Raw genomic sequence first — 15,314 nt, forward strand, 5'->3', positions numbered from 1 at the left:
TTCAAAACAAAAATCTCACAATGGCAATACTGGATCTTCTGATCCAAACCATCGGGAAACATTTCTTTAGAGGCGAAAAAAGCTCCTGTTGATTGTACAAAAAATAGTGATGTAAACCAGAGTTGCATGACCCAGTATTTCTATTGAACTGGAACTATTTTGATCAATATTATGCATCCATTTCTTTTCAGGGCATTTGGTAAAAAATGTAAAGTATAGTTTAAAAGGAATTATTGGATGCGTACTAAGTACTAGGGATTAGTTAAGGTGTTGGTTTTGCATGGCTTGGTTTTTGGTGGGGAGGGAAGAAGCCAGCCACAGAAGTGAATCTTTTGTGAAAAGCTCCTAGAAGCTTCCTCCATGCCTGGCAAAGTGAATCCCTGCTTGGCACTAAGAACAGACATGCTGCTAAGCCAATTAGACAAGCAGTAATATATTTCAGAAGGAAATCAAAACTGCGGCCAGTTAACTTTTAAGTTTGCTAATTTTCTGGTTGGCACCTCTTCTGGTTTGAAAGCAAAACCAGCAAGAGATGCTGTCGCTGTTGCAGTGTGTGTTTTTGATTGTAATGCAGTTTGAGTAGTCAGTTTGATAATACTTCCTGCTTTGTGCTGTTGGAGCATATTTTATTATTAAGGGATTGTTCCTTTCCCCCCCATGTTTGTTAGTTTTTGCCCTAGTTGTCCATCTCCCCAAAGACCTGCCCTTTTGTTCCCTTTTCCTCCTCCCACTGAATGTCAATCCCTCCCCAAGCCTGCCCCTTTCTCTAGAAACTTCCCTATCAATTTTATAGTCTTCAAAACCCCATTGGTTTGTTTAAGTTATTCTCCTCCCCTGTAGTCCCCTATTGGTTTAAACATTGTATTCCCCGCCTTGTGGTCCACCCCCAGTTTCTCCCAGTGTGTTCAAGATTGTGTCCTCCTCTGGGACCTCTCCCCATTTCTGAGTTGATGTATGCATTTGAGTCAGTGTCTTTGTGTCCCTGACCCTCCAGGGAAGAAACTCCTTTGGAAAACATGCAGAAGACCTCTCCCTGTTCCTTGTCCCTGCCCTCGGCGCAGTCCTATCCCCAATGCAGTCCACCTGTGCCATAGAGCAGCTGTGCCCTACAGCTGCACCCTGGATTCGCCAGCTTTCTGGGGGCAGCCCACTCTGGCTGTTGGTGTCAGGAGCTAGTCGGTCTGAAGAAATCCAGCATGGCAGCAAGACTCCAAGTCAGAAATACAATTTATTAGGAAAAGGGGAAAAACCAAATACATGCAATAATACAAAAGAAAAACCACGGACAGAATACAACCTGTCACCCTGCTAGTTAGGGTGGTGGCAGCAGTCCGGATGAAATGGCCTTGTTGAAGTGGTGATCCTGTAGAAACCATCTGGTAGCTCTTGTCCTCTGAAGACCAGTGGGTGAGGGTGTCCGTTCCTCTAGGAAGCCAGTGGAAAGACTGCTTGTGGTGTCCCAAAACTCAGATTATATCCAGCTGGGGATGCTTAGCTCCTGCCCCCTGGGCAGAGCATCTTGCAATGGGCTCAAATTGTTCTGAGTCATGCGGTGGTTCCTTGATTACCCTTTAAACAGAAATGGCTCCTGGAGGGAGTCATCTCTGAATCATGTGGCAAGACATGGATGGCCCCGTTAAGAGATAAGGAGATAAGGAAAAAACGATGCCCCTCCCGGTTTCAGCAGCTCTTGAGGTTGGGAGCAGAAAACATTTTTATATTGCAGCCTAGGACAATACAGGATGAATGCTTTTGCATTTGCAGGAAGTTTGTGTGGATTTGAAAAGCATCCTTATAGCAGAGGCACAAAAGTATTCTCCTACCCTTTTAAATCATCTTCAAACCAAGCAATTCTCACAATAAGGTAGCGCATGAATGACTTGCAAGTGAGTTGAAGAAACACGGCAAAGATAAGTAGTGTTCAACTGCAGAGAATCGTTTAGGAGAATAGCTGACTAGTGACAGCTCTGAGCAGAAGAGTCTGTGGCTTATCCTGTGGGAACAATAGTAAGACATTTCAATTGAAAAACCCCATTCATTCCCAAGGAGCAAACATCAGTAAAAATAAAAGGTCAAGTAAAGACACCCTAGTGCTCTTCTTATCAGAAGCATGTTCCTCCATATGAGAGTATTTAGGAAAGGACAGTCCATTCATAAAGAAAGGTGTGCCAGTTAGAAAACCTGTAGAACAATACAAGACAAACTCACACAATATACATCCTCAAATGCAAAATGAAGAAATAATCATTTCAAGCTTCCGTGGAATTAATTGCATTTTATTTGTTCTTTTCATTTCAGCTGCTCTCAAGTTATTTTTTAAGACTGAATTTTATGAATTCAGCAAAGCTCTCTTTCTGAATGTCTGCATACCCCTATAAAACACTGAGGTGACAAAGAGAACGGCAGTGGAAGGAAACCTGGTCCACCTCCCCCTCCTTGAAGCTTTAGGCCAGCGAGTGATTAGAATTTAGTCACTTCATTTGCTTTACCAAGAGAGAATGTTTTCCAGCCTTTATCTTTCCTTTTGGAGCTGATTCACTTTGTAGTCATAAATTCTTGACTTGGTGAGAAACAATGGCATTACAGCCGTGGATGTTAAAGTGCACTGATGGGAAATGAAGTTTTCATCTTCAGGTCCTTGCTTCAGTAAATCTTCCAAATTCATCAGAAAGAAAGTTCCCAGACCAGTAATCCCCACTCAAATGACCTAATTCAAATAGTTTGTAGGCATAAGAGGCATCAAGCAGGTGCTGTCATCTGTTAGGGGAATAGCCAGCCAGTACATGATTGTCTAGTTAGGCGGCAACAATTTTGGAAAGAATTTAGTTTTTTTGTATTGCAAGTGAATGGTCAATACATTTTATTAGTGGATACGGGTACAAGAATGTCTTCTGCATCCTTTCAGAGGGGAAGCTTCCCTAGATCTAAAGCTGCTCAGCTCCACGATAGGATGCTTTGTCTGAAAAGGGAACTCAAGTCTTTGTCCTTTTGGATTGCTTCCATAGTTTTTCACTCACTCTTCAGGTACCTGTTAATATGTTCTGTTATCCCTTGCAAACTTTTATGGGCATAGTCACTGAATTGGTATGTATTCCATGAAGTCCACAGGCCCTGTTGAGATGCAGCCACAGGTCTCAAGGGTGTTAGCAGATGTTATTCTGAGGCCACTCCTAATGATTTTTGATGGATCACAGTGACTGAGGAAAGTGCCCAAAGACTGGATGAAAGCAAATGTCACCCATCTTGGAAAAAGGCAGCTAGGAGGACTTGGAAAAGTAGAAGCCAGCCAGCCAGCATCATTTTTATCCCCAGGAAGTTGATGGAGCAGCTATTGCTGGAAAGCATTGCCAGGCACATGAAGGAGGACAAAATAACCTAGTCAGCATGGATTTACCAGGGGAACTTGATGCTGAACAACTTTTTAAACTCCTCTGATGAATCAACTTGCCCGGTAGATGAAGGGAATATTGTCCATGCCTGGGCTTCAGGAAGGTTTTGGACATTTATCTAGGTGGCAGCACACATACATCCCAGAAGTGTGCAAAGAGGAGGGAACCAGTGTCTTTTCAAGGATGCTCAGTGAAAAGACAAGAGGCAGTAGGCACACACTGAAATACAGGAGATTGCCTGTGCACATCAACAAATGATTTTTTACTGTGAGGGCGACTGAACCACGGCACAGACTGCCCAGAAAGATGGTGGAGCCTGGATCTTTGAAGACATTAAAAGTACACCCAGATATAATCCTGGGCAAGAGGCTCTAGGTATCCTGGTTTAAGCAGGGGGGTTGGACCTGGTGAGCCCCACTGACGCCTTCCACTCTCGTTCATTCTGTGCTAGTGAATTCTCTTAGAGATGCATTTCAAGCACTGGCATGACAAAGATCTGTGCAGAGAGAGATCCAAATGGACATGGGATCTAAGTTCCTTAAGTAGTGCTCAAGAAGAATGCAAAACTCTGGGATAAGTGTCTCTTCCATAACTGAATCCCTTTCACGGGAAAATTCCCCAGCTATAGAAAGATCTTCTGATAGGCATGCTTAAGACTGACACTGGCTGAGCAAATTTCTCCCTATGTGTGTTTAAGACCAATTAGGATCTTCACCAAGAGTGTTGTCAACATAGTCACAGAATGTATATTGTTAAGAAGGGACAACTTACATTAGAATGGCAAATATTGGTCCACAAAATGTATTAATGTATGGGAACTATCTACTTGGGTTGAAAATAAAAAGAAAGAGTTAGTCTTTATTTATCAATTCCATCGCAATATTGATGAGGTAAGAAAAAGACCTTAGTCCTTAACCTTCTTAACTCAAGCAAAGATTTTTAAAAATTCCTTGTAAAAAATGTATCCTAATTATCAGACTATGAAACAATTTTAGTTGGGAAAAAAGTTCCAGAATTGTGTAGATAGTGGTAAGAAGCCAAGAAAATAGGTAAGAAACAAAAAGAGAGCAAAAGAGTCAGCTTCAGTCTGCAAGCTCGTTCTAGAAGTAATCTTGCTAGAAAAAGGAACCCCCAGTTGAATTTCCAATGGATTCATGCACTTGATTCAGTAACTAGTCAATGTAAAAACCAATCCTTTTGTACAACTTCTCCCAGCAACAAAAACCCCAACAGCTTGACACCACCATCATGCCTGTCCCAGATGTATTTTAAAAGAAATTATGCTTTCTTGAAACTCTATTTGCATAAAAGTTGCAAGACATTGGAGGGATTCTCCACATTCTCATTTCTCCATGTGGCTTGAAAGTCTATTTGATAAAATATGCAACAAAGCATATGATTTATAAGGTAGGGTAAAATGGATGATTTGGGAATTGATCTCTTGTTGATATTAAACTTCATATCCACTCTCTGTGAAGTTTCTAAAAGAAATGATGGAGCTGAGGCATGAATCTGCCACAACAAGTGTTAAGCAAACATACACACTCCCCTTCACATGCCCCCCTTCCACACACACCTAGGCCCACACAGAGGTCAGCATAGCAGATGATGAACACCTTCTTTGGCACTTCATGAAATCCTGACATGAGGAAGTGTTGAAATACAGAGATTTTGTCCCATGTAGAAACCGATCCCATGTATTTTATGCTGTAATTCTTCTCTCTTTTAAAATTTGCTATCTTCTGCATAGTTTTCATTAACCTGTTACAGTAGTGAAAATCACAGATCAAGGTAATGTTGTAACACTTTGATTTTACCCCAAGAGCTGAGGGAAAACTTGCTCCTATACTTCAATCTGAGTTTCTTCTAGATTCCAACTTTGTTTCTCTACCATCAAGAGTCTCCTGTGTTGCTGCTCAAAGCCCCATCCAACCTGACCTTGAATACTTTCAGGGATGGGACACCCACTACTTCTCTGGGCAACCTGTTCCAGTGTTCCAGCACCCCCACAGTAAAAAAAGTCTTCCTTTCATCTAATATGTGTCAGAAGTATTAAATCTAGGCATATAAACTTTGAGGAAAGGTTTGAAATTCTTTTGATTTGAATCACATTTTCTATGAGTACTGACTTACAGATGACTAAAATATGTTGATGGGCATTTGAGCTGACACTTTTTGAAAAGGTGCATGGAATTTAAAATTAAAACCAGTACCATTAAAAGCTTTGTGCCGTTTTCTTTTTCCTCTGGTATTCAAAATTGCATCTGTGCTTCATACAAAGCTCTTAGACACTCTCAGAAAAAAGCTTTTCTTTCAGACTAAGTTGCAGTTTACGTAGAACACTGGTACTAGTGAAGGTTTTTCTGGGCATAGGGGGAACACCTTCTCATTGGATTTGTGTGCAGAATGCATTTTATGCAAACTGGAAAATTGATCCCAGCTGTGTTCTAGTCATCATTCTTACTGCATCAGGCCTGAAGATTCTGTGAAAAGTAGCCTGTGGACCTTGAACATAGCTCATGTGAAACAGATGAGAGGCGATGGAGAAGTTGAGGGAGAGAATAAAGAGCATATGGCCCAGTACAGACTAACAATTGTTTGGCACCCTTTAAAGGCTGTCTTTGACAAGCAGGGCTGAAGCAGGTCTGCAAAATATCCGGGAGATCAAAATCCATTGAAGCAAATTGCCCTGGCCAGTCACCTTGCTGCCGATAATTCACTCTCCATAGCAGCTGATCAGGCCTAAGAATGCTGCTGCAGAAGTATTGTGAAAAAGGTAGGCATATTTTCACAGATGCAGGGGAAAATCCCCTTGGATGATGGTTCCAAGGGATTACTTGATGGAGCAAGTTATGTACCCTTATCTACCGTGCAATATCTAAGTTGGTGAGTTCACTATCTGTCAGCATCACTTTCGAAAATAAATGTTTGATCCACAAAACAATATTTCATATGTCCTGTCTACCTGCTTCATTTCAACCAATGAATAGGCTACGTTCCATCAGCAAAGGGTTTATGATCCTATGTTTCTTTAAACTGTGATAATTCTTTATTTTTTTCTAGATCAGACACTGTCTATTCATAAGATTCAGATGTCCATGGCAGGGGTGTAATTAAATTCACATGTTAAAAAATAACCTTGTTCTTGTTATCTTTTTATTAAATTACTGACATGTAACATCAGTCTGAGAGCTGAAGAAAACCCCTTCATTTGCTGTTTGCCAAGTATCATCTATGTGATACAAATTCTACTTGAGAAATCACACCCGTACATTGCCATGTAGCACTACTAGTAATGCTTTCACAACCTTTTCTTCATCATTAGGTCTTTTGGTGAAGTGAATGATTAGAACATAAGCAAGGGCATTTGTTCAAGATGCTCCAGAAAGAGCTGCGGTCTGTTCTCTTCTTTGCTGCCTATGTTAGCACTCAGCTGCAAAAAAGGAAAGATTACTAGGAAAAGTGTTACTTTCAGTCTAAACTTGTAAATGATGTTTGGAATACCCTGTTAAATGACAAGGTGCTCTTTTAAAATATGGCATCTTAAGGGAAAATGTCAGCTTTAAAAAGGTTTTGAGACAGTTGCTTCTGGAAAAAAAAAAAAAAAGAAAAGAATTGGAGGCTTCTAAGGTCTTTAGGCATACTATTTTGAGGATTGATTCAAACCACAGTTTCTTCATATAGGAAGAACAGAGGACCATAGATGCAACCCATTTGAAAATGGATTTCTATATGTTTCTGGTTGGGATTACCAGGCATCATTTCTTGTGAAGTCGAGGGACTGCAGTTAGCACTCCAATAATTTCCTTCCCTGAAATTCATCTGCATTTGGTCCTTTTTCCAGAGTCCCCATTTATTAGTGAAGGTATACTCTATCTATGCATTAGAATATTCCATTAGAGTGTGTGACTCATACTTGCTAGTTAAAATGAGCTGGAACGGAACGGATAGTTACAGTTGCGTGTATACAATAGTCTTATTTTGGCAAGTTTTCTTTAGACAATGTGGAAGCAGCACTAGCAAATAGGAAGTACAGCTTGCAGCAGGGAAGGACACTCTTCTGCTTTCTCAAGTTTCCTGTAGTTAAATAGACGCCAAAAGGCTTTTCCTAGTACTACTACTGTCTTGTAGGAATACTTGATCTAATCCTATCTTTGATCAAATTCCTAATGGGTTACTTTTCTACAAGGCAGAACATTTTTCTTTTAATAATATGTATTTTGTAAGTTGGAGACATGAACTTGTGCACCAGTCACGTGGACTGTACTTCTTATTAAGTTTCACAACCTTCTTTAGAAAATATTGACTGTGTGTAACTTCAAAAGGAGAATTCTGGGCATCTTCATTCTATTGATGTAATTGTTTTTCTGCCATGCTGGTATTGTTTTCTATCATTTTTACCAACAGAAATATTTTTCCCTGACACCTATGGAAAAGACCTATGTTTACTCAACAGTGCAGCATCAGTACATTGTTTAGAATGATTTCAACATGGTCCCAAACATATCAGACAGCTAGACAGCAGAGGTTAGCAACAGGGAATGGGAATAACTTCTGAACCGTTTCAGTAGATTTCCCAGGAAGGGCTTGCTTTCTGCCACTGCAAATTTTCCCAGAGATTTTGTCTGGTGAAGAGTTGCATCAAAAGAGTATTTTTGCCCAAACCTTGGGGCAAGCTCTGTCTCCGATTTACTAGTGAATGCAAAGAGGGTGAAAGTGCTGCTTCAAAGCCCTCTGTGCGCTTTCTGTACCAAGAGGGGGGGTGACCCCAGAAATAAGTTTTGATCTCTCTTCAGAACACAAGGCATGTCATCACCTCATTCATCTTCTTCTGGGACTCATAGCGTCTTAAGACTAAGAAGCTCTCTTGCTTGCTGAAGTGCGTTCAGCAAAAAAACCTTGTCTCATCAGCCAATTTGAACACAACTACAATCGAGTCAATTCCAATGCTGGCAGGGCAATACTCTACCCCACTAGTAACATGCCACTATTAGAAGACTGTGTAAAACTATTTTTGTACAAAGTAATCGGAGGGAAAAATAGAATTGGGAAGAACTGCACATTGTTCTGGAAAAAGCCTCCTGCCTCAGTCTTACAGACATCATTTGCTGGTATCATTTTTAATAGTTGGGGTTTTTTAAATTTTGTAGAAGAAAAAATATTACTGCACCTTTATGTTTCCTTAATAGAAGTACAGCCATTTCTTAATAGAATAGAAGTAAGCCATTTGGATATGTACAAATGGTCTTTTCAAATACATATGCTATAGCCCACTGTGAAAGTAATTAGCTATAAAGAGAAATCTAAAGGTTTAAAAAGATTTTGGAAGAAAGTAAGTCTAAGGTGATAGAAGAAGAAGAAAACAGCAGTTTTCTTCTGGTGAAAAAAAAACAAAGGGAGGACCTTGTACAGTGGAGATGTATTATTTGACTTCCTGAAAAACTGAGTAGGTTTGCTATTGCCAATGGTTTTCATTAGGAAGGAAGAGATTCCTTTGGCAAAAAAAACCCCTTCAAACTGACTTGACAAAAATGTTATGACACTTAACTTCACCAATCCTGAAGAAAAATTCTCATCACTTGATCTGGAAATCATGATGGTAATGGAGACAAGGATGTCTAAGCCATGCCATCAGGAACATAAAAAAGCATTAGAATGCAGGTAAGACTGAGCTCCTGAACTAGTGTGAAGAGAATGCAACAAAGGCATTTTCCTTTAAGAGTCCTCAGGATGGAGAGCAGATCAAATTTTTTCATGTGAAGTATTTCTGAATGGAATGAATCTTCAAAATAACATTGTTTTCCAAAACCTGTCTACAGTATCTCTTACCATGATACACAGTTCCTATGAATAGAAAAAGCAAAGCACTTTTTTCCAAACTGTTGTGCACTCTTAAGCAATCTACAATAAAAATAGTATTTTTTCATGCGGGGAATGATGTGAATTACAAAAAAGCCTTGTAGCACACTTGGCACTGTAGTCTCTTGATTAGCATAGCTTTTTATTCATCAAACACATTTCACATTGACTATTTTTCTCTTTTAAATAACGGCGTCTTTGTACTTATGCAGCATCCATGAAGAATTTCTTGGGTGTTATTTTGTACCTGATCCTAAATGGCAGGTTCTGCATTCTGCCATCTGTCTAGCTTTCCCATTTGATGCAGCTTCTGAGAGGTATTTTCAGAATCGAGGACTACTTGCAAGAATGATGCTAAATCCATGCATTTTACTCCTTGGTTAATGCAAAACTATTTTTCCTTTACACTTCAATGAGAACAGGAAAATAATGATGGTGAGTTCAATCCTTAGAGTAATCCAAAGAGGACTATTATCATCATTAGAAACCAAGCAAGGTGTATTTATTGCACATGCATGATACTCACTGATGCAAATTACCCTGTAAATTCAAAAGGAATCTGTATCATAGGAGTGGATGGACTGTTTCGATTGATATTTTGCTTAAAGCAGAAAATTAATTCTTTTGACAGCCAACTCATGATTGCAAGCTCACTTTCAACTACAGCTTTCAAACAGAAGAAACATGTCTGTTTATAAAACGATACAGTACAGTACACAATAGCAAGTCAGGTCATAGACATTGAAAAGAAAAAAACAGATCAAAGGACAGATTCATTCACATCTACAAGCCCTCAAGAGTGTACAGGTCAAATGTCCCCAGAAAACTAGGCTGGTGGCGCAAATTCTCTATGTTGGCACCAGCAGAAGCAGCTGCTATCTTGATAGGATGCAATCTTGCTTACATCACCCTTCAGAGCAATCTTCTGTACCCCTGCCCAATACACCTTCTGCTCTATTCCTTGGACTTCACATTTGCATTTCTACAGAGACCTGTCCTGCAAACTGACTCAAAGTTCAGGTAATAGATTTCCAAGATTTAGAAATGTTGTGTGAGGTTCATTTATTTCATATTTCATTCCATCTAAGCAAACTGTAACTTTCTGAAGTGAAATATTTCGAGTATGTCACGTGTATTTTAATGTTAGCTCTGCTTCACATTAAAACTCCTCACAGACCCCTGTGATGCCTTGCTGCAAAAATATATAGCTGCCAAGAGTGGTTGTGGGAAGTTAGAATTGCCAGAAAACCATACAAACAATCTAACAATAGAGCCTTGGATTTCTGAATATAATTGCACCATGTAAAGTCAAAATATAATATTTAAATGATTTTGTATAATGATGAGTGTGGGCTAGAGAGAATCCAGATAGAATTTTATTTTTTTAAACAGTTCTGGGAAAAACATGGCCTTGACTTGGAAGTATAGCAGGAAATATTTTTATACAGCATGAGTTCTCATTACCTAATCATATGATTTGTAGACCTGAATTGGAAACCAGGAAATAAACAAAGAAAAATATTCAAGCTATAAAAGATGGGAGTTTAAAATTTTCTTTGTATTTCTGATTAAAGCTATTAGGTAGCTAAATGGTCACCCATTATTTTAAAAAGCATCTGGACATTAAAAATAGGTAAATTTCTGCGGGACTTGGATGTCAGCTATTCCTGAAAAGCTTTATTTCACTGCTTTCCAACCCTGAATCAATCCACTTAAACGCAGCTGTATTTCAGATGCTCAGTGGAACTGTCCATGTAATGCAGATAGTTGACAAATAATCTGCAGAAAAAGCTAGATCGATTTGAAGATCTTTTCCTGTAAATGGTATTCACGTTATTTGTACAAACACACAGATGGGATTTCTGCTGTCTTCTTCAGGCCACTTCCTCCAGAGAGCTCTCCATCAAATCTCTCTAGTTCTACTCTTCTGGTGATCCAAAGTCAGCACTGGGATGGTCCAACTGCATGAATTACTGTCTGCTAGAGGTGCACCCTGAGGGCTTCTGTGTGCAGCATGACGTGAGCCCTACTAAAGTCACCCTGTTGGTATAAACTGAGCTAGCTGGACCTTAAGGGACAAGATTGTGCACTGATATTGTAAGAGAAATTAGGTACTAAGAAGGAGGCTGGAAGATTTAAATATTTCTGCCTCCAGCTTAAGCAACACTAAATCTTGGTCTTTATCGGAAAAACTAGGTGAATTAACCTATTTGGCATTCCTATGCCAAAAATGTCAGTAATACAACAAGAACCGTCAAAAGAGTAACAATTCCAATCCTTACTTTGTAAAAGTAATTCATTGGAAGAAGTCGGGAAGAAGGATGAAACATGCCAATATCCTACCCTGAGAATCATTCTGTTGATTTGCACAGGTTTCTTATTATATACCCATCTAATGCATTGGACATGCATGCTTGTGATGACACAAATACTTGCAAAGCTTACCAGATAAACCATGTTCTCTTCAGACAACACAACATTTCTTGATGGTTGTGTTTGCTAATTACATTTAGACTCAATGTTCTTAAAGGTCTTTTCCAACCAAAGTGATTCCATCATTCTCTAAATCGCAGACCCTGCTTGTCTTGGTTTAGGGCAAATTTGGCAGCAATCCTCAAGAAGGGGTGATTTATTAAAAATATTGATCTAGTACTGATATCCAACTGTGACGGACAAAGGCTCCCTAACAGTTCAAAATTAGAAAGTGTATGTTTATTGCAACGCTGGGCAGCGTGCGGGATAGCTCCCAAACACACACTGTGATTTAGAGGTGATAACAGAGTCTTTTTATCTATACAAGTATTGAATACCCAAAAGACAAATACATATTCATAATTTAGGTACATCCCATCATTCCTCACTTCGTATGGTAATTAGTTCAAAAGCTATTAAGCACGCGTAGTTTGTTGCTCAAAATGAATCGGTGGTCCCTTTCATGGGGAGGGGTTCCAAAATGAGGAAATAAATGAAGTCTTCCTGGTTCTGAACTTTCTACATTTTCAATGCAAATATGACAAATGAACCCATTGGTAGAACTCCCATTCCCCATCTTCAATTGGTTTCAGAACAGAGGTGGCCACAAAGTGCAAGCTCTCAGTGCTCTCCAGGTCCCAGTCTGGAGCAGGTTTGAACAGTTCCAAGAAAAGGGAAAGAAAAAAAGACAGTCCAGGGAAAACTCTGCCTCAGCCAGCTAAACCAACTGAAAAGCAAAGAACACTCTGTTCTGCTCCATCAGTGCCCAGACAACACAGTGCAGCACAGAATGTGGAGCAGTGTTGCTTTTAGAAGATGAGTGCAGCCTGTGGTAACAAACTCCGTACTTCTTCTTCTCCCCACCTTTGCTCTCAGAACCAGTCTTGAAGGCAGAGAATAGAATATCCAGCATACACAGAACAGATGGCTGGGGATACAAGCATCATAAAGTCACCCTAGGACACTGCTCTACTGAGATATGTCACCAGACTATGCTAAGACAAAGTTTTGGAACTGCTAATTAAAATTCTACTATCACAGTGAAGCTGAAGAGGAAACACAGCTCACTCCAGTTACCTTGTGGCATGCCAATACTTCCTTTCAATCACAATGGTTTTTGTCTTTAAGTCCGTGACATCACAGGCATAATTCAACATCTTTTGGGCAGGAAGGAAGATCTTCTTCTTCTCATTATACTGATGGGTAAGCTGAAATGCAAAGCAGTTAATTCAAAGTGAAACAGCGATAAAGTCAATAGTAAAACTCACCACAGTTTTGTTTACCAAGCCAAGTCCTTACGATCCCAAAATACAAGAACAGCTGTAAAAGCCTTGTGGTTTCTTCATTTTTTCCTATACCTACATGGGAGGGTAAGGGATAAATGATCCCAATCAATGGTAATCCACAACAAAGCATTCTTGACATCATATTCAGCTTTTGCATAGTGAGCTCTTCACCTGATCAAGTTATTCCATTGCAATAGTTTGGGGAGTATCTTAGAGGGCTGGCTGTTGTTTGGTTTAAACCATCTTGATCATTCAGGAACCCAGTAGCAATGAGAAAGTTCAAAATAAGATAGTGCTACGCAGTGATTTTCCTATATGACAGACGTATTTCTACAAGACAGAAGGCTGACCTAATGCTTCCCTACAACATGGCTGAAGTGGCATCCTGTTCCCCATAGGTTTTTCCGTTTAATTTTAGCAGCTTTCTTACTAGATTAATGAGCTGAACTAACTCAAAAAGGAATCAGATAAGTGCCAGAGCTTTAAAACAAACAACAACAACAACAACAACAAAGATGCAAAATGGTGATTTGTGGGTGCGTTTGAAAACAGAAATTTTTTTGTATTTTTCATAGAGACATGGCATTCTCTAGAATGATATTGCTCCAACGCTTTGAGTTTGGTTTTCTTTTTCCCCCTCAATTGTAAATGTTATGCATTCTTTTTGGCCAGTTCAGTAAATAGATTTTCTGATACGTGTGAAAGACAGTCTAAAGTTCCCCTCATTTGCCTCACGACCATTCCCAGGACAGACACTGGGACCCTAAAGACACCGATGGGAATTCTGGCCTGCCAGTAATGGATGAACACCAAAAATCCTGAGGCCCCTGAGCAGAATTCTGGCCTGCCAAGTGATTGTTCACAGCTGTGTCTTCAGTGACTGCTTCTAGCAGGGCCTGCCAAAGGGCGACCCAGCCTATATGCTTGCACCTGCTTCACGACAATAGACCAGGAATTTTCCCACCTCTTGGCCAGATGAACTTGCTGGGGCAACTTGGTAGCCCCCCCATGGAAAATCCTTCCTCTGCTCCACTACCACCGTGAGGCACCGAGGTTGAAGCCCCCCTCCCAAGGACTGAGACTGAGACACCTGTAATTCTGATGCAGGGGTGCTGGCCTGACTGAAGCAGGATGCCTGCTGAGTGTTGCCTACAGATGTGCCTACAGGACCTAGACTGGTTTCCCCCAGAAAGCAGTCCTGAAACAGTGGGTCCCACTCACTGCTGATACTGACTTATCCTGCTGAGAGCATGGACTGTCTGTACCCGTCTTCAATACCTTTTTCCCCCTCAGCAATTTCAATAGACTTCTTCTTCTTGATTGTATCTGTTCCCCCTCAGCCATTTCAAGATTCTGTTTCCCCCCTCAGCAATGGACTATAATAGAACCTTGAGTTCACCAGGACTTAACCTTGAGTTAACCAGGCAGGGCCATTATCTTCCCAACGTGACTAGGCAAACTCTGTTGGCTGGACTATGAGGACTTAGTCTCTCCACATTTGGTAGCTATACTCCTGTCTTGGTTCAGGGCAAATTTTGGGGAGAACCCCCAAAGGGGCTCCTCTAGGAAAGCAGATTCATTTGGCCCCTCCCCTATGAAATATTAATCCCAATATTACCGGGTGGGACGTGCCTGGGCTCGTCTGACCCTTGCTGCTGGGCCAAAGGCGGCAGCTGTGATGTTTCACCTCAGAGATACATTTGGCCGGCTGCATCCTGCAGCTAGGCACTCGCAACAAATCCAGGCATAGTAGAAACTCAGTTGACCTCTGGTGGAAAAGGTTCAGGGGACGGTGAAGAGAAAAAGGAGAGGATTCTGCTGTAGAGTTTTAATCCAGAGTTTATTCCAGGATGACAGACCTCTGAATCTTGTAACAGCTCCCAACAGAATCCAGACCGCATGGTCCCGTCTCCTTTTAAGCCCGGGGACAGGGGCAGGGGAAGGCACAGGTGAGCCAGCAACCAGGTGGGAGGAGGGGAAGGCTCAAAGGATAAAGACACTTGGACAGGCCAATGAGCCCGGACCTGAGGGGCATCTTTTGAACTTCTGCCAACCACACCATGACCCTGCTGGAATGTTAAGATTGATGGACAGCACTTAGCAGGAGGGCAAAGGGGGAGGGGAAAGGACAGGTTTCACCTATCCCAACACCTGAGGGATTTTCCTGTTTCCTGAAACAGGAAATGGCGTCACACTGCAACACTCCCCCCAACCGGTCCAGGAGAAAATAGCTCCTTGGAAAGAGGTGGAAAAAACCTGTTTATTAAACAATAAAACCTAAACAATATTGAACAATAAAACCCCTTGT

Source organism: Agelaius phoeniceus, chromosome 10 (assembly GCF_051311805.1).
Source record: "Agelaius phoeniceus isolate bAgePho1 chromosome 10, bAgePho1.hap1, whole genome shotgun sequence".
In the NCBI taxonomy this organism is placed as follows: Eukaryota; Metazoa; Chordata; class Aves; order Passeriformes; family Icteridae; genus Agelaius; species Agelaius phoeniceus.